The sequence below is a fragment of the Lissotriton helveticus genome, chromosome 4_1 (genome assembly GCF_964261635.1).
Source record: "Lissotriton helveticus chromosome 4_1, aLisHel1.1, whole genome shotgun sequence".
Lineage (NCBI taxonomy): Eukaryota > Metazoa > Chordata > Amphibia > Caudata > Salamandridae > Lissotriton > Lissotriton helveticus.
The window spans coordinates 1,921,176,404-1,921,203,826 of NC_136063.1; the positions used below are offsets into that span (position 1 = coordinate 1,921,176,404).

The window sequence follows — 27,423 nt, forward strand, 5'->3', positions numbered from 1 at the left end:
AAGGCAAAGAAGGTGTAAAGGTTGTGCAGTGGACCGGGCCGATATGAACCCACACTGGTCCGGCAACATCAGATTGGAAAGCAGAGGTTGGAACCACGTTTACAGTATCTTTGCTAATATTTTTGTACTTGCGTTTTTTCAGGTTCTAGCACTGCCACTATGAGTCCCTCACGTAGCGAAGTGGATAACATCTGCTTGTGGTATACCTCTTCATATAAGGCATGTAGGTGTGGGGCCAGGAGCCCAGCGTACTCCTTATAGAAACCCCCAATCAGCCCATCTACTCCCGGTGCCTAAACATTTGGAAGAGTGCATATGGCATCTTCAACCCCTTCAAGCGTTATAGGTTGAACTAAATATTCATGCTGTCTAGCAGACAGCCACGCCAGCGCCTTATCGTTACGGTATTCATCTATTTTGTCTACTGTTGTGGATGGACAGGTATCGTAGAGGCGGGTATAGAATTGTGTGATAGCAGTAAGGATAGATGGTGTTTCATAGTGCGTGTTCGACTCTGGTGTGGTTACCTTCATGACGTGGCCGGGATCCTGTTGCATTTGCAGCCTTAAGGCCAGACTACAACGGGGTGCCCCCTTCCCTATATGCTCTGGCTATATGTCTTTTGGATAGAAAAAGTAGCTCTTGCTCTGCTAGTTCATTGAAAATCATAATATGATCCTGAATGGCAGCGAGGGTGACATTACTAGGGTTGGTCTCATAGTCAAACTCTAGAGAGCGCAGCATGTCTTCTGTGTATTGTATTTGCCTTCAACACTCCCGCCTGTGTGCTAATGCATACTTCCTTTATTGTAACCTTGAAAGCCTCCTTCAGTGTGGCTGCCCCTTCTACAGAGCCAACATTTTTTCTGAAATTTTTATAATAGCTAAACGGAGTCCTACTCAAAATACAGGGTCTAGCAGTCCCGCTGCGTGGAACTGCCATGTGAATGGGGCAAGAGCGATGCTAGGGATCATTAGTATTACCTTCACTGGTGTGTGCTCTGACAGCGTTTTAGTCATATGTGTAACTACTTCCATCCCATCGCACACCTATCTAGACACCAGCCAGTAGTTTATTTGGGACCATGATCCATGTATTGATGATGTGTATGTGCCCTCTATCAGTGTTGGGTGTCTGAGCCTTTTAGATAACAAAAACACCAATCAGGACTTCCGAGGCTTATTTAGCTCTCACACGTTCTAAGATAGTAGTGTTATGTGCCCCCTTCCCTACCCCCCCCCCCCCCCGGGTCGGGCCACAGTGAGATTGTTGAATTGTGCATGATAGCGAAGGCTAGCTAATCCTTCTGTTATGTATTGGATATGTGGTGTAGTAAGTAGTACTCTGGTGGCATTGGTAACAATCAACCTCCAACCCTCCCGCCACCCACTTCAGCATCCCAAACGAGCTGAAGAGATCACTACTGTCAGAATTAACTTCACAAATCAAATCATAACATCATACAACAAAGCATGAAAGGCATATCTACTAATCGCAACCCTTCAGAGTGCACCCTCTTGAGGTCCGCCAGAGTCCCAGTTCTCCTCCAGGTGGTCGGAAGTGGCTGGGAATAGGCATCAGTGTTCCACCTAGGCTCTGCAAGATGGGCGGTCAGGTCGGTTCCATTCATTGGGAGAGTAAACCCCTCATCTTTCAACAAGGTCTGGTGATGCAGGAGAACCTCAAAGGCAGTGGACAAAGCGGTGGAGCAGCACCTGTCTCCATCCCGTTTTAAGGATCCACCAATCAAATCTTTAGCAGGTTGAGCCCCTTTCTTCAGATTGAAAGTCTTGAGGAAATCTTTCGCCACCTTAGGAGTTGCAAATACTTTCTGAGTTCCATCATAGTCAATGCGAAAGCATACCGGTAGAGCATTGAGCATGTAATCTCAGCCTTTTGCGGTTGTCTTTTTATGGGTAGGTATTCCTGGCGGGCTGCCTGAACTGCCACTGTAAAATCTGGGTAGAAGGCTATCTGGTATACCCTAGGAGGCCAGGTCTTTCTTCTCACGTGCCAGTCTCAGTACTGTGTCTTGATCACGGTAGTTCAATAGTTGCATAAATGATTGGGTGTGGCGGTATCTAAGGCGATGACCACACCATGAGTGAGTGATGCGCCCTCTCTATGACTAGAAGGTGCAGCAGATTTTCTGACCCGAAAAGCATGGTAAGCATCATTTCATCATAATTCTCCTTTTTGCTGTGTTTGTCAACTCAAGCACACCAATTATTCGCAAATTGTTACAGTGTGAGCGAGCCTCCAAATTTCCATTCTTAGCCTGGATAACCGCCAGCACCTTCTCCATGATCAGGCATTTCATGCTCGCACATTGTAGATCGTCCTCAGCTGTGAATATCCATTCTCAGCTGCTGTGATTCACCTCAATGGGGTATCCGGTTTTGCTGACATATGGTCCATATGCAGGTTTAGAGAGTCAATTTTCCCATCAATAGACTAAAGGCTCTGCTGCATGGCCATCAGTGTGGTCAACGCTGTCAGCCCCCTCTCCCCCCCTCAGGCGCCTGAGTCTTGTTCTTGTTCCATCTGGTTGTCCTGCGGAGATTTAGTAGAGCTGCGAGGTTTGAAAGTAAGGCGTGTTTGGTTGCGATCAGTTTTCTCCATGGTTTTTAGTGGGAATGCCCCTGATTATTTCAGGAGCGCCGTCTGTGGCCACTTGTTCAATGGCCTGGAAACAGAACCTGTACCAAGCTACCTTTCGGAGGTGCAGTATCAGTGAGTTCTCTGCGCTCTTGCCAGCTCCCAACCCGGCATGCAGGGTGCAGTGAAGTTCGTAAGATTTTCTAAAGTGAGGGCACCCCAGGCTTCACAGACTGTTGTGTGTCCATGGGCTGCCACAGATCAATCGTAAAGCCTGTAGCTGGTTACCCTCTTATCACTCCTATGTGCACTCAGCAGTAAAGCCCCTCCAGGGCATCTCGCAGTCTCCTGGTGACGTGCAGTTAGCAATTATGCCAGGGAGCACTACGATGAACAGTACTTCATAGAGGTGGCATAGACTCTTCTGTGCGCACCCAGGCAGCAGGCCTACAGTGCCAAGCAGTGCGCCTGTTTTTCAGGTGTGTTGTAGGCCTTCACTTTGAGCGCCAAAATCATATATGAGCATGTTCGACAATTTTAGGGTCTCAGCTATCGCTCGCGGTCCGTTCTGCCTCAGGCACTGTTTTTCTCTCCTCATGCCAGCTCCACTCTCCCCTAGCAGCTACAAGCAGTATCCCCAGGGGACTGCAGGAGCGGCACGGGGCGGGCGGCAAGTGGATCACGTGTCCCTAGTGCCGCTGTAGTCCGCGGCTGACCTTAATCACACCGCCATCCCTTTGCTGGCTCTGGTCTCAGGTCTTCGCGCACTATGCAGCATGCACGCTCACTGAGTGTGCCTACAGGCCCTTGCTCAGTGTGGCGTAGCCCACATAGGCAATCTCAGCATCTCGGCAGGGTCTTGTTCACTGCTTGCGGTCCGCGCCCTAGCAATCTCCGAGCCGTACCTCCCCCACACATGCCACCCGCTCTCTGCAATTCGAGTGCCCCCCGCCGCACAGTAACTCAGTTTTAGGATGCCCAGCAGGCAGTCTACTCGCTTTACCTTAGACCTCCTCAGGCCATGGCAGCGTTTGCTATTAGGTCAGGTTTCCAGCCCCACACTCCAAGGCGCTCTGCCTCCACCCAGTCTTCTCACTGGTTGCCGGTAGGGAAAAGTTGCAGCTGGGAGAGGGAGCTTCCAGGCCACGGTCCCCGGGTCGCCCTCTGAAGGCCTGTGCACAGGTAAGTGTAGTGCCACTTTCTCAGTTAGTCGCGGCTAGGCCCCAGAGCTTGCAGCACAGTCCGCAACCTCTCAGGCTCTCACTGTGACTCTCCCAGCTCCTTTTTTTGACACATACAGTTAACACTTCTCAGGTGAGCTTCCTCAGTGCAGAGGCAGTCATAGCTGTAGGATTGCGGCCTCCCAGCAGTCACTGGTGTGCTCCGCTGAGCAAATGCTGAGCCTCCATTTGAGGCCTATTCTTGCGGTTCGCAATGTTGGGTCGATTTCTCTGATCAGTGAGTTACAGGTGATTTTTTTCAGGACAGCTGGCCGCCCACTCTATTGCCAACTACAGCCCCCAGTTTTGGAGGTGTTCCATGGCCGAATGGCAGGATTCTGGTCGAAACATTCATCCCGGCCAGCTAGCTAAAGTGTAGCCATCTTGCCGAACATTCTCTAGTGCCTTCCTCCCCACCCAGGAGATATCCTATAGAGGATTGTGTGGGAATAGTGTCCTGCCATAGCTGTAACTACGTTTTGCAGTTTGAAATATATTTAACTCTATCTGGATCCCCTGTTTTGTCCAGGAAAGTATCTTATTTAAGAACTCCCTCCATCAGGTCCACCCTGGTGGCAGGGAGATGTTGTCTATAATTAAGCATGTCACATTATGTGAGTGAGGTTTCCTCTTCCAAAAAAAGATTGATCTTTCTGCTTTCCCTGTGTCTACCCCTAGCCATGCCAGAATCTTGGTAATCTAAGTATCAGTGATTTTTACTTATAACACTGATAACAATAGTACTGTATAGCCACCATACCTTTTTGTGTTTTGGGTCCTATCCAAAATAAACATACTGACAGAAAGATGAACAACTGAACAACTGGTGGAACCAATTAGTAGCCAGTGCTCCCTGTTCCACATTCTATCCACCCTACATGTTTCAGCACCAGTCACAGGCTATTAGTTACCAAAACCTCTGCGCAATAACTAAGTCACCATTCACAAAACTTATACAGAGCACTCATGACCGAAAGAGTAAATGTATACACACAGGAGCCTGAGGAATGGACACAACCCAGGTTAAAGAATTTGAAGGTGAGGACACTGATGCTCGCTTTAAAACGCTGCAGTACATTGCTACAAAATCCTTTAAACCACACGAGACGATTCTATCACAAGTGGCTCTAATCATTGCTGTCACCAATATGGGCTCTTCTTTTTGCTGGTCTGACACACACTACATGTGGAACTTCAACACTGCTGCAAATAACAGGCAAACATCCAATTTGCTCTGTACAATATTATCTTGTGGCAAAATGACTACCAAACTGCAAACCACCTACTATCGTCTTCGTCTTCTCGGGATAATTTCCATCCAGAAAACAGCACAGCAAAGCAGTTGTGGTGAGTACCGAGGTAAATGTACATTTTCCTACCTGCCATGATCAAGATGTGTAATTCCTTTAGGGACTTATTCTAACATGAACCATGTGAATGGTATGCAGAATCCTATAAGGAAAGTACCAAAGTTGCATCAGGAAGTGCAGTTGTTTATGATTCAACATGTACCACCAGATCTGCTGCCTTACACAAATTCTATCTCCAGTAACAAGTGAAGTGATTTTGCTTTTAATCACTTGCAGTACAGAAAACAGCAATCTGAATTCCTCCCATATTCACAGGGGAAATTCCGACCTCCCAAACTAAATAGTCTTGTGAAACAAACCTGTCTTTCTAGTCCTATCAACACCTTACTCAGTAACACTCTGTCTAGTGATCATCAGTAAATACCCATGCGCCCTTATGTTCGAGCCATCAACAAACCTCAAACTAAATTTAATATCACATATCTGGAATTACTAAAATGTAATTTTCAGAGGCTTCAGCAAGTCTACGGTTCTTAAGAATACCCCGTGCCACTGATTCACGTCTCTATTGAATAACATAACATGCAACATTTATGTGTGGTGTGACACTGAACGACATATATTTAAATCATGCAGTCTGCAGGGCAGCCACAGAGACATTGCTCGTGCTCTTGGTAGCAACATATATTCATGTTACAAGACATCAGCCGTAAACAGATACTGCATGAGGTTCTTGTCCTTCTCTGGCATCCACTCTAGCTCAGAGAGCACATACACACACTAGCTCTGCAGTATTCGTAAACCTGTTCCCATCTAGTTCCATCCAATGCATGCAGTTTATGTGTCTTTGCAGTACAACTTCTCTTCTGTGGGGTGTGGGCACCTTACACACCCAATCACAGAACGTTTCCTCTAGTGTGGAGGTAAACAACAAGAAACATATCACAGCAAATTAGCTTATTTTACGACTTCTTTATTGACACAACATATTACCAACAACGTTTATGAAAGGGTCTTAGGTGCCCTTCACAACACAGAATTACAAACAACTATATGGAGGAAAAAAGAAATTTAGCACAACCGTCTTGTTCAAAATTAAACCCCTCAAACAGCCTCGATGCACACATCACTGTTTAGGCGCACAACCAATTAGTCAATCTCAGTGGCCCTAAACAAGAAAGAAAACAGCAAAAATTATGGAAAAGTTTATAGACATTCCAAATTGCTTGCTCTGTAATTTATATAAAAGACGCCCGGTGGGCATTATATGCATCACACATCATGCATGCAATGTGTTGCACATCATTCATCATACCTCCTTAAATGTGTTTTTCACACATCCTTCACTATAGGGGAATGCATGTCGGACCATTCACTAAAGCAGGCTGCAAAAAGTCAGAAATCTTCTCCAGAGGGAATAAATACTCTGGCCGCGGCGTTTGGAGAAGCTTTCTAACGTTTATGGAATTCTCAAGAATCCCAGGAGGAGAACTCCTAGAAATATAAATCATAAATTTCAGGACGTCTCAAACTTTGCAAATAGGCTTATGCACATTTTCCAGTTAGTCGAAAATCTGAATTAGTTAATGATTGTTAAGATCTCATCACAGAGAGAAACGCTGAAGTGTGTACGTGGTGCTTTGCTGATTGTGAGACAGGGCATCAGCTTTCCTTGAAGAAATAATCTCGCGATATTACAGGGCTGGGATTGCAGATTATGGAAGACATGACAGGGACATATGGCAATATCTAGTCTGCTTAGTACAGTGGGGGTGAGAGTGCCTAGCATGAGGATCGCTTCCGGGTTCACATTAGCAGAGCGTATGTGAGCCCACTGTAAACTCAACTCTGTCTGGAAACATCTCGCAGTTGCACTGGTATTCTGCTCTCGTTAGTTCGTCCACTCAGTTTAGGTCCTCACTTTTCTTTTGTTTCCCTTTATCAGCTCCCCTAAAGGTCCGTCCAGTTCCCATTGAGGTTTTGCTTTGACCTTGCTGTGTCTCCATTTGACTTGGTCTGTCCTTGTGTTGCTACACGTGTGCAAGATTACCTGCTCTGTGTCATCCAGAGAATCAGTTCTGGTATCCTATCTTTGTGTAGTGTTATCATTGCATCTTCCATTGTAGAGCAGGGTAAGCTGACCGCATACATGCTATTCACCTTTTTGGCACATCTCTGACTAAATGTAAATCTCAGCACACACATCCTTGGTCATCTCCTGAAGTATACAACTTACTGTTCTGGAAGTGACACCAATCTTGTTCGGCCTTTAGCACCACCGTCCTGCTACTGCGAGAACTCTTGTGTTTCTCCTTCACTCCCGTTTTTCTTTTCTTTCTCGATTGAGATGTGTGAGTTAGAGACCCCTTTGGTAAGACTTAGGAAAGGCCAGGATTTGCTGTGAGTTTACGTTTCAACTCAAAGTCGACAATTATCTGGAAATATGCATTCATCGGTTGAACTTTTTTTCTCCACAGAAAAACCTTCTCACCCACAGCCCATTGATGTTTGTATAAATTTATTTAGCTTTATAATAAAATATATAATCTGAATAAACCATTTAGAAATACATCAATTGGTTAAATACACAGTTCGTAGTACTGCTGTTAAGGATTCATAAAAAATGTACCAGATTGTTTCAAGACCCTCAAAACTAATGGTTCCAGCGCTTGACAATTCTTCTAAACCCCCACAATAAAACGTGATAGGAACCGGAGATTTGTACATAATACCCAAAGGGGCTAGTCAAATGTCGCATTAATAAGCGCAGTGCATACTCACAGGACACAGACAGTAAACAGCAATAAAAAGAGGGAACTAGAAACAAAGCACATTTGAACATAGCAGGAGACGGGGGTATATGCAGGGTGCGATTACAATTGTAGCAATAAGGCATGGTGATGGGGCAGAGTTGGCAGAGCACACTGCACAGTCACGTGATAGAGTGAAACGAGTTGTAACAGGGTAAACCGCAGTGGCTAGAGTCAGAGAACCAGTGGAACTCTGAACAGCAAAGGGGACAGGTTTAGGCGAGTATGGTGGGAATGGAGAGGTGGGAAGGAGTTTGGTTGGGTATCTACGAGGGATTGGGTGGACGGCTAGACAGTGAAAGGGACAAGCACCAACATGGGTCATCCTGGATTGTTGCTCATTTGGTTATATCTGGTCGAACTAGATTAAAGTTTTGCTAGCCTATTTCTAAGCTACACTGGCCCACAAGTGAATTAATTAGCTTCACAAAAGTGTTACATCGTTTTTGTAAGGTGAAAGGTCAGCTATTTTCCGGCTTCTTGGCATTTAGAGGTGTCTTCTAGTCCCACTGACCATGCCTTCCTGTACCACTCTCTAAATCTATTAGCAGAATTGTTTGCTTCCCGTCCTACTTTGGGACTTGGGAGTCTCATAAGGAGTCAAGCCAGGAAACATATTCCCGAGCCCTAGAGTCTATAATGCAAAAGGTTCTCTGCATCTTTGAGTAACCGTGGCCTTCTGCAGCTCTCTAAGTGTCTGAATAATTCCTTTACCAGTGCATCTAATATCCCTGTCACTGTGGCCTTGTTTCGCTTCATTGGTCTCCACATTTCAGCTCTTCTGTCTCCACTTAAAAGTGTCTCTTTCCTCATCTCCGTGTCTTCCTTATCTACTATCTAGTCGCCATTGCATCGCCGGAGAAACATGTTGCAGGGCCTGTCGCGGCTCCAAAGTACAGAGTTGTCGCAAGGCTGCCAGGGCGCCTATGCATCGTCATCGCACAGCCGCGTCAAGGGCGCCATCTTCTCACATCGCAACCGGATCATCGCATGGCATCAAGGCGCCATCTTGCGCATCACAACGGGCCCGCAGGTCGAGAACCTATGCATCAACCCCACACCGGTAAGGGTCACAAGGCATCCCCTACTCTGCGGCAAGCATTGAGGCACGACGCATAATTTCCCCTAGATCACGGAACCGACGCATCTCGCCTTTTGCGAGCCTTTTGTTCACTTTGCGTTACGCATCCAGGTACTTTGTTGAGAACGGTGTCGCATTTATCATCAACTTAAACTAAGCAACGTTTATCATCTTTAAGTCAACTTTACGTATAGTATTGTGGATTTTTGTCATTTGTGGTCTTGTGTTAAGTCTATATAAAAAATACTTAATTTTATAAAATCTGTGTTGTGTCCATCTGTAGTGTTTTCACTGTATTACTGTGTATATTCACAAATGCTTAACACACTGCCTCTGAGATAAGCCTGTCTGCTCGTGCCAGGCTACCAAGGGGGTGAGCAGGGCTTATTTAGGAGTGTAATCCCCTTATCCTGACTTAGAAGTAAGGGTCCCTATTTGGACAAAGGAGAATACCATTGCCAACTAGAGACCCCCAGATCTAACAGTCTGCATTGATTCATTCCTGAAAAAATTAGCAGACGTCACCCTTCTCACACTTTGTTCCATAGTCCATGCCCCACCATCCAAATATCTGACTCCCATGCTTCAGTCTCCATTAAGTCATAGAATTTAAGTCATCATGTCACAATATCCGAAACACGCTTTCCCAGAATATCTGTCCAGAGTCAATGTCAGCTTGTCTCAGTGTTTGTATCATCCTTTCCCACTGTCACTCTCTCAGTGCCCATTTACCCTGTTTTTGTGTCTGTCACCCTGCTCCAGGGTCCATGTCACCCAAAAATTTGCTGAGCCGGCTTGTCCCACTGCATTTCCTTGAGCCAGGGATTGTGAGTCCTTATCTCTCCATCTTGGGCCCCTGTTCCCTATCCCATTCTGTTCTAGAGTCTGTGTTAGACTCTCTTGTGCTTCTGTGACCCTGGTCCAGTGTATGAGTCCTGAGTCAGTTTCTGAAGATGGTGTACCGCAACATGGCACTGTTCATCGGCAGGCTTAGCTCTGTTGACTGGTTTATCCAAAGTGAACCCCTAATCCCAGTGATGGTGGCCGAGGATCTCCTTCATCCCAAGTTCTGAGGTAACTTACCAGTACGAATGTGGAGAACCAAACTACTACCACTCCCCTGTATACTTCAGTCCAGTCCCCCATAACTGTGTCCCTTGCAGATATTCATGTGTGGGTAGTGTCAGCTGAGTGCATAGGAGGTTCACCAGAATTAATGGTGGTGTCAAGTAGAACACTATATGCATATGTGCACAAGATGGTGGTCTTCCTGCAGGTAAGGATTCAGTAACAGGGATACTAGACACACTGGTACAGGAATGCCTTTCTCCCTGGGGACATGACAGACAGAACATCAAGGTGCTCAAGCCCACCTTCCCGAAACCAGTCTTAATTGTTCACTAGGAGAGGCTTCCCACACCCTTCTCTTGTTCAGTGTACATTGGTGGAATTCTGTTGGGGTTCCGTCTGATTTGAATCAGCAAAACACCTTCACTAATTCACCGTGATGAGACTATGGCACCCCTGTTCCAGAGGCTCCCTGATTGAGAGAGGATTGTTAATTCTAAAAAAGCAGATCTTTAGTTGACTCAGGCTTTCAGCTGTGGCACGCAAAGGAGGAAAAATACTGCCTCCGCCCTCCAAAAAACAAACTCGAACACCTGGATATCGACTAGATTCTTAGCAACTGTTGTTGGTAGAAGCACCGCCAGGAACTGAACTTTTGCTCTCTCAGGCTGGGCTACGTCTTGATTCCATAGGACTCTTGTGACCTGTGTGGATTTTTGTGACCTGTTTTTTTAAAGCTCCCAACACAAGGGTCACAAAGAATAGAACATCTAGAAGGATAATCACTGCCTTGTGTGAAGAGGAGCTGCTTGGCCAGTGGAAGATTTACACAAGGGCAAGCTGATTGAAAGCTGTGCAAAGATGACCCTACGAGGAACCTGGACCACCCAGAAGCCATAGGAAGTATGCATCGTATATATCACCTGGAAGCAGAAACAAGGACCTCAGACAAGCATCATCTGGGTTGAGGAGCTTCCGAATTTCTCCCTATACCTTAATCTCAAACCCGCACTACCCTCATCCCTCCATTCTCATAAGCTCCCTATATCTGCAACTCTGAGACCCCCAGAAGGTTCTGACCCTTCACTCCCACTCTCAGCACCACCATCACTGGAAAATGCTGACAGCAACTGGTAGTTTCTGAGTTATGATTCTCTAATGTAAGGTAGCTATGAGGGAAGCCATAGTGGGTGTGGACTCACTGCTATATCTGCCCCAATTCAAAACCTAGAGAAAAGCTCGCCCTTCAACTAATATCTGAAAAAGGTTCATTGTGTATCGCCTAGACACTAGTTAGCTGACCAGCTTCACTATTGACTTAGATATTAAGACGCTTGGCACCGTGACAACACTACCTCTAACTTTACTTAGGTGAGACTTGGGTGGTGGATTTTTGAGGGCAAGGACTTTGCTGTTTCTAGTCCAGACACTCCGCAGCTTGTGCATCAGCCCACAGATCGGTCAAGTTTTGAAGCTGAGCCTGGGACACTGAAAGAGAGGGCCCAACATATCAAACCAAGGTTGATGTATTGTATTCTCTTTCTGCGAAACATGTATTCAATTAAATGAAACTTTGTTATTAAATATTATAGTACAATTGAGTGACCCAAAGTCCCCAGAGTGAAAAAGAGTGCATGTGTATGCCTCTCTGTGTCTAATCACCCTGTCCAAAGTCTGCGTCACCTTATGTTAGGGTGCCAAATTGTGTCATCCTGGACACTATTTGCAGTCCTTGGTTTCCCTATAACAATAATGCATTTTAGCATTGTAGTCTTGTTCTGTTTCCGTTTAACCACTGAGGCTATCACACCTGATAAAAATAATGTTATTACAAGACATGAGGCTCCATTATGCAATCTCTTTTCCTGCCTTATTTATGCAGCACATTCCCACAAGCCTACTTCTCAAGCAGGAAGCGTTCCATCAAAGAAAGACAGCCAACACTGTAATTAGGCGCGGTTCCGAACAAACTTCCTCATTTTTTGCTGCTTGCGAGTTATGTTTATGTCAGGTCTGCATGCTTTTGCATTTTTTTTTTAATAAACATATTTAATTGCGTCAATTAGCACATACAATGCAGAGCCCCGCCAACCAGAGGTCATCTGCTACATTTTAAAGTTCAACAAATTAGCCTCGACATTTTAGATATATACTTTCCCCTGTTATAACATAAATAGGAGAAAAAACTAAATGTACCCCAATTTAACTCCCCCATTACACTGTCGTAATTCTGCGTCTCCAGCAATGCTTTTGCATTTTGATTCTGCTATTTTGTGCTTAGAGGAAGAGTGTTACTGCAGAGCCTAATTACATTTTTCACACTGTTTTTGGTTGATTGGGAATATTTGTATCTGTTTGGCAGCGCAAGGTATACGTTTGCATTTGCCTGACAACTGTTACATGGCTGGTTCATTTGCTTCATTTCAGGTACACGAATTACTTGCTTATACAATTAAGGGGAGAGACGGACGGGTGAAGTAACCTACTCCTTGAAGATTTCGATTTTTGATTTCCCTGTGGTAACAGGCTTTTCTAAAGCGGTGTGCTGGCAACACTGGGTTCAGGGTCTGGGCTTTTAGTTTCAGCTATAATAGAGGTTGTATTTGATAACGGGTGGGTGGAGCGTTTTTGCTCGTTACCTGCTGAAATGTTTCTTTTGTTTGAACTGTGAAATGTTTCTCACTTCAGTTTATATGTGGTTAAGATTTAGAGGGAATGGTCACATTATTTCTAGGAGAAAGTAAGTTTGAAATGTATTTAAGTTATGTGTCGCTCTGCATTTTTAAATATTCTTAAAAACACAATTATATTCATTTGGGGAGGATACAACTCCCTGTGGATTTATAGACATATTATTTGTCAAAAAAGGAAACAGTAATCCTCCACAGCAAGCGGAGGAAGGCAGTCAAGGGGGCCAAAGAGTGATGAAAATAAAGCACATAATAATGGAATCCCTTCAGGAACATGGGAGTGAACCGTGAGGTGCCGGTTCAACTGCGCAGGGGGGCGACTTGTGGTCTTATTGGCAATACCCATTATTGGGTGCAGACGGGAATCAGGGTAAGAGTCCAGTTGATATGCTGGATGATAAAATGATTGATTATTTTTATGATAACAACTCATATTATGATTATGATGGTGCAACTAATGTTGAAAAAAGTTTAAATCTGTGGAAGAACCTATTGGGATTATAATTGCAGTGGGCTCCCCTACGTTTGATCTTGGGCTTATTTAATATCCAAATTTATCAGTGTGGCTCCCCCGCCATTTGGATAAATATGAAGAACTAGATTAACGGCTCTTTTGATAGGGCCACAAGAAGAAAAATATGGGTGAATGTCCCAAGCTGGTGATTTCAGATAAGGCGGCTTTGGCACCACTTTTGGGTCCTAAAGTTGTTACCTTTGTTAGCAGGAGGTAAGGACCCCAGAAAAGGGGTGAGAAGAGCACGGGTTCTATGCCCCACCAAGGTAATGGATGCTTTGGGCCATATTGCCAAGATGCTCTGACTGGATGAGCAAGCAATAACTTTGGATGAGTACCTTGATCCTGATGCAAAATCTGCTGTGCTCAGGGAGCAATTTGCTTTCTAGGAAACTCTACTGTGGGATTATCCTGTGAGAGGCGTAACAGCTTGTTGTTATACATCGACTCCAAATTGGGGGGACCTTGCGAGTTCGGAGTTCACAAGTAATATCTAGGGTTTCCTCTTTGGGAATGACCTCATAATAGAAATTGGAGTGTATGTTCAGACTTTCACATCTTTAGGCAAAGGTCATTCTTTTCTTGTGAGGCTTTTCGGGCTGGTCTCTCTCAGGGCTGGCAGATTTTGGGGGTGCTTTTCCACCTTTCTTTATGATCCCCATGTTTGTTTCTCAGGTACACAGACACTCAGAAAGGGTAACAATTGTGACTCCTCTGTGGAGGACCCAGACATTGTTCCCATCTTATCTGGAGTTGTCAATGTGCTGCTGAGTTCTGATCCAGTTGTTGTCAGGATTGCTGGGGAATCCTGTTGGCCAATACCACACTTTGGTTATGGAAGGCTTGCACCATCTAAGAATTGCTAGATCTTTCGGAGTCAGCTTCCAAATATATCAGGGCGTCTTGGGCAAAAGATGCAACTATAGTTTGCTTACAAGTCATCATGGGATGTCTTGTGTGGCCGATGTGTGGAAAGGGACATTGATCTTGTTTGCTGAGGTGTTACAAGTGTTCTGAACTTCTTGGCAGCGGCTCAGAAATCTTACAGTCTGCTTAGTACATACAGGTCTGCAATTTCAGCAGGGTACAAGACAGTTGAGGGTAAGCCAGTAGATGAGCATACTATGATGTGTACATTGTTAAAGAGGATTAGGTATGAAAAACCTCCTAATTCTAGATAGGATACTGTGTGGGGTGTTAATTTCGTATTACAACTCTTTCAGTCCTTGGAAGAGAATGATAAATGATTATTTGAGTGTCTGGCAGCATAACTGGTAACGTTGTTATGTTAGGTTTCTTTAACAAAGGTCTTTGATATTAGGGCTTTGGATATATCTGCCATGTGTTTTCACCTGTTTGGGTAGACTTTACAATTACAAGGCGTCCCAAGTATTATTCTACACTATTGAGTTTCCTTCTATTCCTTTACACCTTACACTGTGAGAGGTAAGCTGTCTTCAACTATATTTACTGGTAACTGAAGGGTTTAGGTTGGCAGATCCGCAGGTATTTATAGCACTGCTGAAACCCGTTGCCCCATTGTCATCGGCCATGCTGGGTAGATGGGTAAAAAAGGTCATGCCTTTGGCAGGTGCAGACATCAGTTTGGTGCACACCCATTGAGGGCAGCTATGACTTCAAAAGCCTTCTGGGCTGGTGACAGGCTGGAAGATATTCTAAGACCAGCAGATTGGTCAAGGGTTTCTACGAGTAAACTTTTTATTGAAATCCCATTCAGCATGCTGCAATGAGTGTGATGGGCAAGATTTGAACTTGCATAATAGAGCCTCCAGACTTGTAACAGAATTGCAGATTTTCCTATTAACTAGTGAAGGTGAGTCCTGATTTTATTAAAGACAATCAAGGCAAATATTATCCTAGCATACACAATGAGATGATGGACGGAGCGCTGAAACTTTTCAGACACTCACCCCCAGTCACTATTAGATCTGGGTTGAATCCATCATCGTTCTTTAGCTCTCTTCGCCACCCCGGGTCAGACCCAGCCATATGCAAATCAATCTTGACCCTGTTCCACATGGGAACAATCCAGCCCGAGCTGCTACTATATGTATAAATATTTTTTTTCCATAATAAATTAATATTTTCTTCTAGCATTTTATTACTAGCTCTTCTAATTATTTACAGTACCAGTTTAAACTAATCAGGCGTCAACTTAAAGGATAAAGACTGACTGAATTTTCTTGTGTTATTGCCTATATTTAGATTTCTCCATGGTCTGTAATCCCAGCACATCATGAAAATAGGACGTTTGTGGCAACCATACTTATTTATATTGTTGGGTGTCTTTGCCGTTAATGCTTCCTGCTTGAGAATGCAGGATTATGGAAATTGTAGTGTTTTCTCTGGATGTGCTGTTTAAATAAATCAATTTCAATTCAATTTCATCTTTATTTCGATACAACTGTATCATAAAAGGTACATACATAGGATATATTTCATAAAAGACATTTTCCATGGTGATACAACTTCATATAAGTATGATTTTACGATGATAATTATGGAGGGGAGGTGTCATCATGATATTAAAAGTACAATAAATACTTAAAAAGGCACGTATCAAAACTAAAATCTATCAACTTACGAAAACTTCGGCAGTAAAAAAAATTGGCAGTGTACTACCCCAAACCACGCAATAGACCTAAGCAAACGACATTGTTTCCAGTTCATTTCATGTATCTATGTCTAAATTATGTTATCTTAGCATGTTTTAAAACTTTTCGCCTGCCTTTGTCCTAATATAGTACACTGCTAACAAAAATCTGCTTATAGCAAAAACAATAACTTGGCAGGTATCTGTTTTTAGTATCCTTTCTGCCACTCTGTAAGATCTCACACCTAAGTTTGTACATACAGGTTTAATCCATCTTTTCCTTGCAGTCACATAGGCCGGGCAACAAAAGAGAACATGTGCGATATCTTCCCTTACTCCCCCCAAACATAAGGTACATAATTCATTTCTATCCTTTGACCATCTTGCCACACTTGATTTCAGCATTAAAATACCGTATCTGTATTTTCAAGTAAAGTGTTTTTGCCGGGGGGGATTTACCTCATTTAAATACATCAGAAAATAGATAGCATAATATATGCCTCCATTGTCTTTAATAAAATCAGGACTCTCCTTCACTAACAGCTAGGAGAATCTGCCATTTAAACGCCCAGGCTGGAAAGGGCCCACCATGACAGAGTGAGACGACCATCATTTGTACAGTACACATTTCATTCTTTACCAGTCATTGCTTAATTGGTAAGAAAATAAGCACTAGGGCCCAAAGTTTTCTTAGGAAGTCGCCGCACACAGCAACTAATAGTGCTATACACTAATTTGCATTAGTAAGATGATATATGAGGGTCAGTGGACTAAGCACTCTGCTGCAGTGTGACATTCCAACACGATACAGGTTTCCATCATGGCAAGGTCAACCATTCAATTAATATTTCCATCGAGTCAATGAAATGGGCTTCAGTCTCACTTGGGAATAATTGATTAGCATTCATAAATGTACTAAACAAAGTATTTTTTATAAAAGTGTCATATATAGAACACATTATTATAAAACAGTGATTTATTTTCTCCACAGTGAAAGTGTGATGCTTTCGTTTCACATCCCGTCAGTGGAGTGAATCTCAGGATAGACTAGCCAGTACCACGGAACTACAATAACAAAAATACAGGAACAATTAAAATAGTTGTAAAATGAAATGTTAATAATTTGTAATGTTATGATAAGTTAATTTAATAACACGCATGAATCACCCCAGGAGAGGTTTCTCGGCGCAGAGCAGATTGCAGGCAAGCGGAAAACTACTGTATTAAAACAGCACTGTCTTGAACAATTTTTTAAATGTAAGATGATCAGTGCACATTTGTATGTGAAGAGGAAACTCATTCCAGTAGAGAGGGGCTAGATATGAGAAAGACCTGAAATCTTCTCAAGACCTTCTGACCCGCAGGACAGTGAGTAGAGCTTTATCACTGGATCTTAGAAGTTTGACTGGATGATAGTAATTGTGCTTTGAATATAGGTAGCTTGGGCCTTTCCCCATTAATGAGTTATGTGTTAAACAGCAGATTTAAAAAATATATATTTTCCTGACAGGCAGCCAATTTAAAGAACAAGAAAGTGGAGAGGGGGCAGCCCCAGATGGAAGGCTGCAAATGAGACAGGCCGCAGTGTTTTGAAAAACTTGTGGTTTCGATAATAACGTCTCATATGCAGAGGCTAGTAGGGTATTGCCAAATCCAATCCACCGATAAGTGCCTGAACCAGTACTTTCCTCGCTGAAAGTGGGAGGAATGGGAAGGCTTTCCTCAACAGGAGAGTCATGTGGAAGCATAAGCCAATGATAGACAAAACCTACCTGCTCTTTCATGGTGGGGGTTGTTCCAGTTGGACACACACGTTCTTAACTACCTATTTGGGTGTCGGAGCTTTGCCTAGTTCTGAAGCCATCAGTCGGAGGCCTTACATTCGGTTTATCCTGCATTTAACTGAAGGCAGCAATTGCTTTCCTACCTGTTGAGAAGCGTTCATGGGCATGGAAATGAGCTTGAAGTGTGGAAGTGCAATGGGTCACAGATATGATGCACTGAATGGAAGCAGAAAGGGAAGTTTACAAAGCATGGGGGGTACCCAGAGAAATTTCATAAAGTGTGGGGTCCACGGAAATAACATTGTGACGAGACATGAGAGACACGGCTGTAGGACTGCGAGTAGCGGCAAGTGGGGTGGGGGGGTGATGGGAGGATTTAGGTCTCAAGGAAGATGCTAGTTGGAGTAATTTGATCTTCCACCTGACTTGGTTGTGGACCACGCAAGTAATTATGCTGATTTTATGTATATGGTGGTGTAATGTTGCTTTGTGTTGTGAAAAAACAATAAAACCATTTTTTTTTAAAGAAATGTCGAAAAAGAACTCAGATCTATTCGATCCCACTCACATCGACCTCTTGCCTGTGGGACTGGTACTGTACACGACTCTAATCTCCCCAGTGTTATAGCATAACGTCTAACGGTCTTTCTGTATAAGGTTAACAAATATGTCACCGGTGGAAACCTGTATTTCAGTTCATTTTCTCCTTCAGCACACCACTGTTATTTAGTAGTAGTAGTAGTAGTATTTCAGTCCAATTGAAGACAACCAGTTACCAGGACTTTAAGTCCCAGAAAGTACTAGGTTAGTCAATAAAATTACAGGACCCCTGATAACTGAGTTTAACTCATCTAGCAATTCATATGTCAGAGCGAACAACTATTGCGGGGCAGCCTCTTACTGTCAGAAGAGCCTTACGGGCGCCAGGGCTACACACAGTACTACGTAGTGGCACGGACACCAAAAAGAAAAGTGTCACTTGTAAAACTTGTGACACTTCTGCCGTTTTACACAACGTCGTTGCACTCTGGAACTTCTAGATTAACTTTCCTTAAGGTAAGGTCTCATAATACCTAGCAAATCTCGTGACAATCGGTGCAGTGCAACTTTAGGAATGTGTCACGCAGATCGGTGACCGGGCGCAGGGACATGACACGGCCGCAGCTCACACTGGCGCCTCCCCCGGGTAACCGCAGGTCTATGACGCTGCGAGGCGCTTGCTCATTTTCCCCGGGACTTGACATTCCAATCTAGCGGTGACGCGCGCGCAGGGCCGCCACGTGGCTAGTCACGTGCGCGGCTTGTTTACAGCCCGGTCACTGGTGCAATGTGTGTCAGGTTGGCGGTGACGTCATCAGCGACTCAAGCCGGGGCACCGACTGCGGGAGTCGGAAGCAGCGGCTGTTTTCAATTCTAACTGAACCACTGTTGGCGCAGCGGGCACCAGGCCAGGAACGCCTGTCTACCGCCCACAGAGCACAGACAAACAGGGGCAAGTCCAACCACAGACAACAAGGGCAATGGAGTGTATGTGCTGCATTCTGTAGTGATGAAGCTGGATACACAGATAAGTTCAAATAGTTGTAGTTTATTACTGGTACTACACGGCTGTGGAGTAGGAAATAAACCCTCCACAATCAACAGATCCAATTTCCAACTGACAACTTAGTTACAAAGCAGAACATTCTTAGAACACTAATGAAGCATGAACCATGCTTACCCCATGGTTCAATGACAGAATGTATCTCCCCACAGCCATGAAAGGGGCAATGAAAAGATATAAACTAAAGTACCAACACAGGATATAACACATTCTAACATTGCTTTAGGGGTTATGGTTAGTTGTGTGCCTCACACAACAACTGCAGCTTTGTGTCTACTGTGTATGAATGGGGTCTCGTGATTGGCGGAAGATTTGGTGGTTGAACCCCCTGGTTCTAGAGCTGGACGGGCGGCTCCCTTTGATCGCCCCATCCAACAACGCGGGTCAGGTCTACACTTCTCACCGCACAGGCACAAGCACGCGCTTGAACTGCGAGTCCAGCAGAATGGGGGCCATCAGGGCCGGACTGGCCATAGCGGGCACCGGGCAATCCCCCGGTGCGCCGCACGGGTGGGGGCCGGTTTTGGGCCCCTGGGGGCCGTTTTTGCAGCATAGCTGCAAAATCGGCTCTGTACCTAAATTGGCCGAAAACCGGCCCCGGCAAAGAACTCAGTGCCCCCCCCCCCCCCCCCCCCCAGCAGGGTAGGGGGGCCGGCCGAGCACTTTGCCAGGGCCGGTAGTGGTTCCCAGTCCGGCCCTGGGGGCCATCGAGGCACCGCCTCATAGAAACTACACAGCAGCACCACCCGCCATCAGGAAAGACACAGTCAGTACCACTACCGGTGTGTATTGCATGATTTTTAGGGGACGGGACAGAGTCCCCAGGAACCAGAGTATAGTGCTCTGTACTATGTGTGAAAAAACAGCAGGGTGGAAGTCGTGGATACACGCGGATTAATGGCGTCCACCCACTTTTTAGACAGGGTGGACGCCGTCTCCCCTTCCAAGAAGTTGGGACCCACCAAAATATCCTGAACTGGTTCCACTGTAACTTTCAGACCCTGGACACATCCAGCACTGCCTGGAGGTTGTCTGCTTTCATTCCAAGCAGCCACCTTTAGGTGGGGGGGGGGCTTTCATAGTGCAGACTCCAGAGCAGACAACAGCTGGGCCCCAAACAAGGGCCAAAGTTGAGTGGGCAGCAGGCCTTCTTTTGATTGAGTATGCTGGCTACAAGCTATCTAGAGCCTCACACCTACCTGCAAATGCAATGGAGGGTAAACAAAGACCAACAGCGTGTAATTACTTCACATACACTTGAGAGGCATGCTTTTGACTGTGTTGAGGTACAAGACATAATCATGCACTATAAGAATTTCAGATGAAAATCATGATATACCATTTGTATGCCCTATCATTAACGACTGTATTTGTGTATACAATGCTGCACTGCCCTCTTTCTGTAACTTGGAATGACCATTCACAACTGTTTAATAAAAAGAGTTAATAAAAAAAAAAGATTTTCAGATGTGATGGTCGCCCCAGTATTGACACAAATAATTTAAATATCACTATTTTCTTATATTTCTTTTATAGTTGTACTCATCCCAATCCAGGGTGTCAGCTCGCTTTACAGCACACATACGCATTATACATAGACAATAAATCATACGTGTTTAAATCAATGTACAGGTAGTGTTACATAAGCCAGTGAAAGTTACAAGGTGTAGGAGTCACATGTCCTTAGCTCACTGTGCTATATTAGAAAGATTCAAATGTATGAACTGCAAGTAACAAAAGGATCTCTGTGTTAAAAGCAGTAACCCCCTTACCCATCAACATTAAAATAAAAATCTCTCATCTGCATGGCACATGATGTGCTTTGAAGGAAACATATTAACCCTCTATGCTACTTTGTTTCAAAACTGCGACTAGACAAAACACAGATCTCTCCAGCAAGTGCATTAACCTCCTGAGTTATCTTACAATTATTATTCACTGAGATTTACTGGGTACACAACGATCTATGCAGCAGGTGCCTTAACTGCATAAGATATTTTAAAATGCAGGCTTTGCAAACAAGCAGAACCGATTTACAGCCATAGTTCTCCTTGTTGCCAATTTCTTTCTGGCAGAGTTTTCAAAAATAAATGATTAAGCTGAGGCCCAGATTTTGTGTCTGTTTTTCTTTGTTACAACCTCGAAGCAAAATCTAATTTGTTAAATATTGTAATCTTCTCAAATGTACCGCTAAACATATGTGTGAAGTCTTAAGCTCTGATGTCACTTCTTGTGATGTCACTTTCTGTGAGATCATGGGTTATGATGCCACTTTCTATAATGGCACGTGCGATGTCAGGGCCATGATACTACTTGTATATTACCAGACTTAGTTAGTCCACCCTCTTCTGTTTTTTTAGGACGTGTGCCCTGGTAAACAATATATCAGAGATGCTGCACACTAAGGCATTGGGCAATGAAAGGTTAAATGGGGGCATGCAGGAAGGGCAGAGTAACCAGGTCAGTGCTCTGCGAAAGGGAGTAGCTTGACCTGGGAAGTTACCTGGCTGTGCTGTGCCACAGTGCCAGAAAGGTGTAGTGGTCACTTGCCTTGGCTGTGCTCCAACGCGAAGAGGGTGCACATTGAGAGAACTGTGATGCATGCCAAGGGGCTCTGCAGAACAAGGACAGATAGGCAGATGAATCTCGTCTCTGGCCTTCATGAGGGCCACGCTGACCAGGGCTGTTTGCGGGGTACAGAAGAAGGGCAGAATGGTCAGGAGAATGTTTTGGTCATTGCAAAAGCTTGGGAGAAGGGACACCGTGACTTGAGCTGTGCAGTTAAGGAGGGGCAAAGAGACCAAAACGTGCTGTACGGGAGACTGGCCTGTGTGATACATGAAGGAAGATTGTCCAGTGCTTGCACAAGGGGCTGATGGTTCAGGGCTCTATTTATACAGAAGGCGACAGTGAGCAGGGCTGTGCATGAGGCAGAGAGATCCAAGCAGTGCCATAAATGAGAGGCACAATGGCCAAGTCTGCGGCATGCGAGAATGGAAGATCTGTCGCGGGCTGAAGTGTTAAGTGAGTGGCATTGGCTGTGCTGTACTGCAGGGGCACTAGTTATCACGGCAGTGCTGCGGAAAGGGCGAGGTGTCCAGTGCGGTTCAGTACAGAAGGACATTGGCCATGGGTGTACCTTACAGCAGGGATGTGCATCGAAGTGCCCAGGGGTGTGCGCCAAGACACCAGGGCAAGTGAAGTACAGGAATGGCCAGCGACAGTTCTTTCTGTACATAAAGGGGTTAAGTGACAAAGGCTGTGCCCTACAAGGGGCGCAGTGGCCTGGAGTGTATAAAAGGCACCGAGGGCTTGCTGTGCTTAAGGAAGAGAGGGTGATGAGCCCGGCTGCACGGAAGTGGTCAGCAGAGACTCAGGTGCCCAGGGCGGTGCTAACTAGAATGGCAGTCACTAGGGCAGTGGGGGTCAAGGGAGTCTGGGTAAGGAACACCGTTTGCAAATAGTGTACACAGGCTTCGAGGCTTCCGTAGACACACAATAACAAAGCAAACGAAAGAGCCGGCGCACAGCGGAGGGAGGGTGGAGACGAAGCGGCTCGCGCGGCCGTGCCCGCGGCTCTTACCTCCGGGCCGCTGCGGGGGCTGCGACTGATGCTGGGCACGAGCTCTTTGTCCTGCGCCGCTGTCAGTCCGGCGCTGGGCTGCCGGGATACTGGAGGAGCAGGGACCTGGCAGGGAAGCGGCTCTGTGACGTCTGAAGCAGGCTGGCGGGGAGGAGGGGGCCGAGGACGGCGCTCCACTGTACACAAATCAGCAGCGCCGGCCTCCTCGGAGCCAGCACTGCACCAACAGGATGTCAGGAGCAGTTCAGAGCACACACTGGAGCCGCACAATAAAGCTCCTCGCAATGCTGCCCCCGCCGGTCATTGCTACCAGGAGGATAGCTTGTTCACTTCAGCAGTGTCTTGTGCAATAGCATGGTCTGTTTTCCTGGAACTCTGCCAAGTCCTCCCCGATTCTTTTGTAACCTCGTTCTTGTTTTCCAGTAATTTTTTTGCTGTACTGCCAGGGTGAGGAATACTTTCAATAAACGCACCATGTTTGGGTCAAGCAAATCGAGGACACCGAATGTGTCCGTATATGAGAACGAGCAAGCACAAGCAGAAACGTTTACAGAGACATGGACAAAACTTCAGCCTCATGACAAAGTAGACAAATGTGCAGGGCTACACGCTTTTAGGGCTCTGTCACGAATCTCACGATTAGGGCCTCCTTATGTACCCTGAAGTTCGAGCTTGCCTTACCCGGCCTGTCAGATAACCCTTCAGATGCTGACTGTTTTAATTATTTTATTTTTATAACACAGGCCACATCAATGTGGATGACAGCGATTTACAGTGACAAGGCATACTGTTTAAAGCAGCATGCGTCATGGTCAGCAATGTATATGACTTACTTCAAATAAGAGAGAAAGGAGAATGTTCCTATAGGACAGTTGTTTCTTTTTACCTAAACAACAGTTACAAGATAAGAAAGGAGGACGACCACGTAACTTAATCTGTTTCCTAACTGAACCAGTCTTATCAGCTGGCAACTGCTTGATGTTTAAAAAGGACCTTCAGCCACACAACATGTATGTGGCATGCTTTATCACATTATCGAAACCCCGTATGCCTAATGCTCCTGAATGGAACTTAACCCAACCCATAGCCAATAGGGAGGGGAGCTCTTACTCTTTTTAGTTTGGGATCCTATAAAGAAATTTAAAACAGCCTCTAATCCCCTCTGTGTTTCTTTTATTCCTATGTGTCTCAGGAAGAAATACATTTTTTTTAAGAATGGCATATTTGTAAATACTTATTACCCCGACGTCTATTTGGGTAGACATGTTTCAGCCGCTATTTCTCTCCCCTTCAGGTCACCCAGCTTTCCACAGGTGGATCCCGCACTCCATCCAACCTTATCCGTGTAGCTTTATTCATGTAATCCACTTTCACTTTGTACACTGCCCACTCATGCTTACAAACCAACTTTTTCGGTTGATGCTTGCCTCTGCTTGTCTCTTGGGAATTATTCGACATGGCTCCCTGGAAAAAAAAAGTTGATGGTGCAATTTCAAGGAAACCAGACAGCTTGCACCATGCACTTCACATGCTGTACCATCTCGATCCCTCATAGTAATCCTAGACCACTGCATCTCCTTTTATTACCTACTCCAAAGCAATAGTTGTCTGTTTTCAAAAGTACATCTCAGTGCAATCATGTGAAAAACACACATTTTATGTATAAATATATACATTTATATATATTTTACCTACTGGTGGTCACCAGGAGGTAGTTATAGTTAGGGCCATGTTTCCATAGGAAAAGCATTTTTTGACTTGCCTATACCTTTGGTGCCATTTGACAAATCTTCACAACATTTTTCAAAGTGCCCCGATGATTCAAGTTTTGCATGGAAAGTTTCAGAGCAAGAAAGCAGGGGGAGAGTAAAAGGGGTGGGGGTACAAAAAAGTGTGTTTTTCCATGTTAATTCGCATAGGGCCTTTGAACATGACTACACATAACTGCTGCTAGCAAAAGACAATGGTTCTGTTGGGAATCATGTGTAAATAGTCTTGCGTACTAGATAGGTATTATAACATTACATTGATCATTGAATGTTGTTCAGTAACACACACAACACAACTCAATTCAGAAGAGAACTTCCTTATAGAATTTATACTTTTTAGCAATATAAGTAAATAACTGGCTGTCCAAAATGTGGGTCTACAAGGAAACATGTGATGAGTGATGATATTGGTGAATGGTCGTGCTCAGTGACATGGTGCTGTACATAGGTGACATAAATAACACATTTATCTACAAGTATGAACTGTATTTTACAAGCATGTTCAACATAAGATGCATAAAGCCCACCAGGATATAATATTTCCCTATTCGAGGTGGCTGTAGCTGCCTGTGGCACAAACAAAGCATTTAAGGAGGCGATTGACTGCTCGATATCCTGGCTGCGAGGAGGACACCGTATACTCATTTACAGGATGTAATTTACAGTACAAGGACAGCATGTCCGTGGTTACTGGAATTGCTATCCATGGAAACAAATTAAATAAAGCCACAAGTGGTGGTAGCTACCTTTGGCACAAACAAAGCCTACTGACAGATCAATATCTCGGCTACAAGGGGGACAACTGTAGTGTAGTTTCTATATTGCCAATAGGCTCTGCTCATTGGAATAATATATCCTATAGATTAGACGTAGGACTGAGGTCGACTAGGTCTCTATCGAATATACTTAACTTAATAGTGAGTGCCAGCTAACTCAGCGGTCACTAGAAACTTTCTAGAATTCACAAGAAGGGATTAGTTTCTGACAACCGCATAAACATGACAACTTTGTTTCCCAAGAATAAGAAATATATCTCTACAGTCGCTGAAACAATAGATAAGTATTTCACTCAGTCAATCGACAGAGTTTGCAGAGAAATAGAGAGACAGGCGTTTTGGATAAAAAGGTTTATTGAACAGTCTTCTTTCTCATGCAAGAGAAGTGAACTGCTACAATCGTTATGCAGACTGCAAGTATAATGTGTACAGCGAGAATAGTATTATAAAATAATCCTGTAAAAGAATTGTATAGTTTCTAAGCCATATAAAAATACATACATAAATAACATTGACGAAAAGACTCAACTGGTGCTTCTAAATACGCTTACCCCAATGTACCTAACGTAAGTCTAGTACGCGGGAAGAAGTAAGTATTGTGTAGCATAGGTTTAGTTGTTTTTGCCAAGAATCTACCAAAGGTTTCTCTAGGTTCTAATAAGCTCCATACCTTGGTTTAGAATGAAGGAGGTCTGGTATCTCTGTCTCAGGACTCGATTTCCCAACACCCCGCAAGGGGAGCTTGGAAACACTGGAGCTGGATTCTCGGCGAGAGAGAGACAGCCTCTTGATGAGTGCATCAGCTGGTGGGTCAGCTTCCTTCGGCACTTGCTGTAGCGAGCTGCGTCGGGCAAGTAGATAGTCGAACTGCTCCGAACCACCATAGTTTGACATAGCAAGTGAAGGTATATTTTTACCTTGAAGGTGTTTAGGAATGCCATAGTTTGACGTAGAGTCGGGCATAATAACGTCAGGAAAGAACCCCTAGGGAATAGTTGTTCTTTGCAAAGTACATGAGTTCTTGGACAAATCAATATTCAAGAAAGGGAAGTTCCCTAACTGCTTAAGCCAATTTTCCAAGAAATCGTTGTGACGTGTGGTACGGATGGACGTACCATACCTGTATTTGGTCTGCATGGGCTATGTCTAAATAAGGGATTGATTTCTATGCCTATATAAGGGCATTGTGAATTGTACCTATATAAGGGCATGAATCGGGAAAATTCACTCAGAGCTCTAAACGCCACTCAACACAACGTGTACTCATAACGCGTGAAAAGGGTAATTAAAGTGCCTCTGATAAAGGACGGAAGTGTGGATATTCACAGATGGGAGCGGTCGGGAGTGCTTACTTGATAGCATTCAATGGAGCGACATCCTAGTTCGTCTGACTTCTTTGCAGAGTGTGAGCGCTGTCTAACCGTCCTTAATTGACGTTGCCCAGTGCTTTGTGCATGTAAACTAGCACGTGCAGGCTAGTGCAGTAGCTAAAGAGGGCCATGACAATGTTGGCTGCAAAACGTGGTGTCAGAGTTCACAAGCTCGGACTCAAAGGAGCTAAATGGAGGGGGACATCTGCCACTAGGGGCCCACATCAGTAACATGTAGCAAATTACAATACCTTGTGTATAATACTTACAAAGCAAGGCATGTTCATATTACTGCAATTTGAATAGCCAAGTGCTATATATTGTACAGAACTTGAGGTCAATTATTCAAAATTTTGTACATCTATTACATCTATGGCAGCAACAGTATTTAAGGTATGCGCAGGGAAATGGATGGCTATATAATATACACATTACATTACGAGCGCTGGGGGATACATTGCATACACATTGCATGACGCGCACAGGGGAATACATTGCTGTATAGTATGCCCACTGCATTACAATATGTATATCAATTGGACATCCTTGTTCAGTTAAATACAGTTAAGGACGGGTATAGAAAGATGTGCGCAGGAGATGAATAGCTATATAATATACACATTTCATAATGA

The 27,423-nt window shown here is 44.6% G+C and overlaps 1 protein-coding gene across 1 annotated transcript in view; it reads right to left on the reverse strand.

The window, feature by feature from the left end:
• MOSPD1 (motile sperm domain containing 1) overlaps positions 1-23,102 on the reverse strand; it is a 212,556-nt gene extending 189,454 nt beyond the window's left edge. The window contains exon 1 of the mRNA XM_078688576.1: positions 22,877-23,102. The gene's annotated coding sequence lies outside the window, so the exon portion shown is untranslated. The remainder of the gene's footprint in view (positions 1-22,876) is intronic.
• Between the last annotated feature and the right edge of the window lie 4,321 nt (positions 23,103-27,423).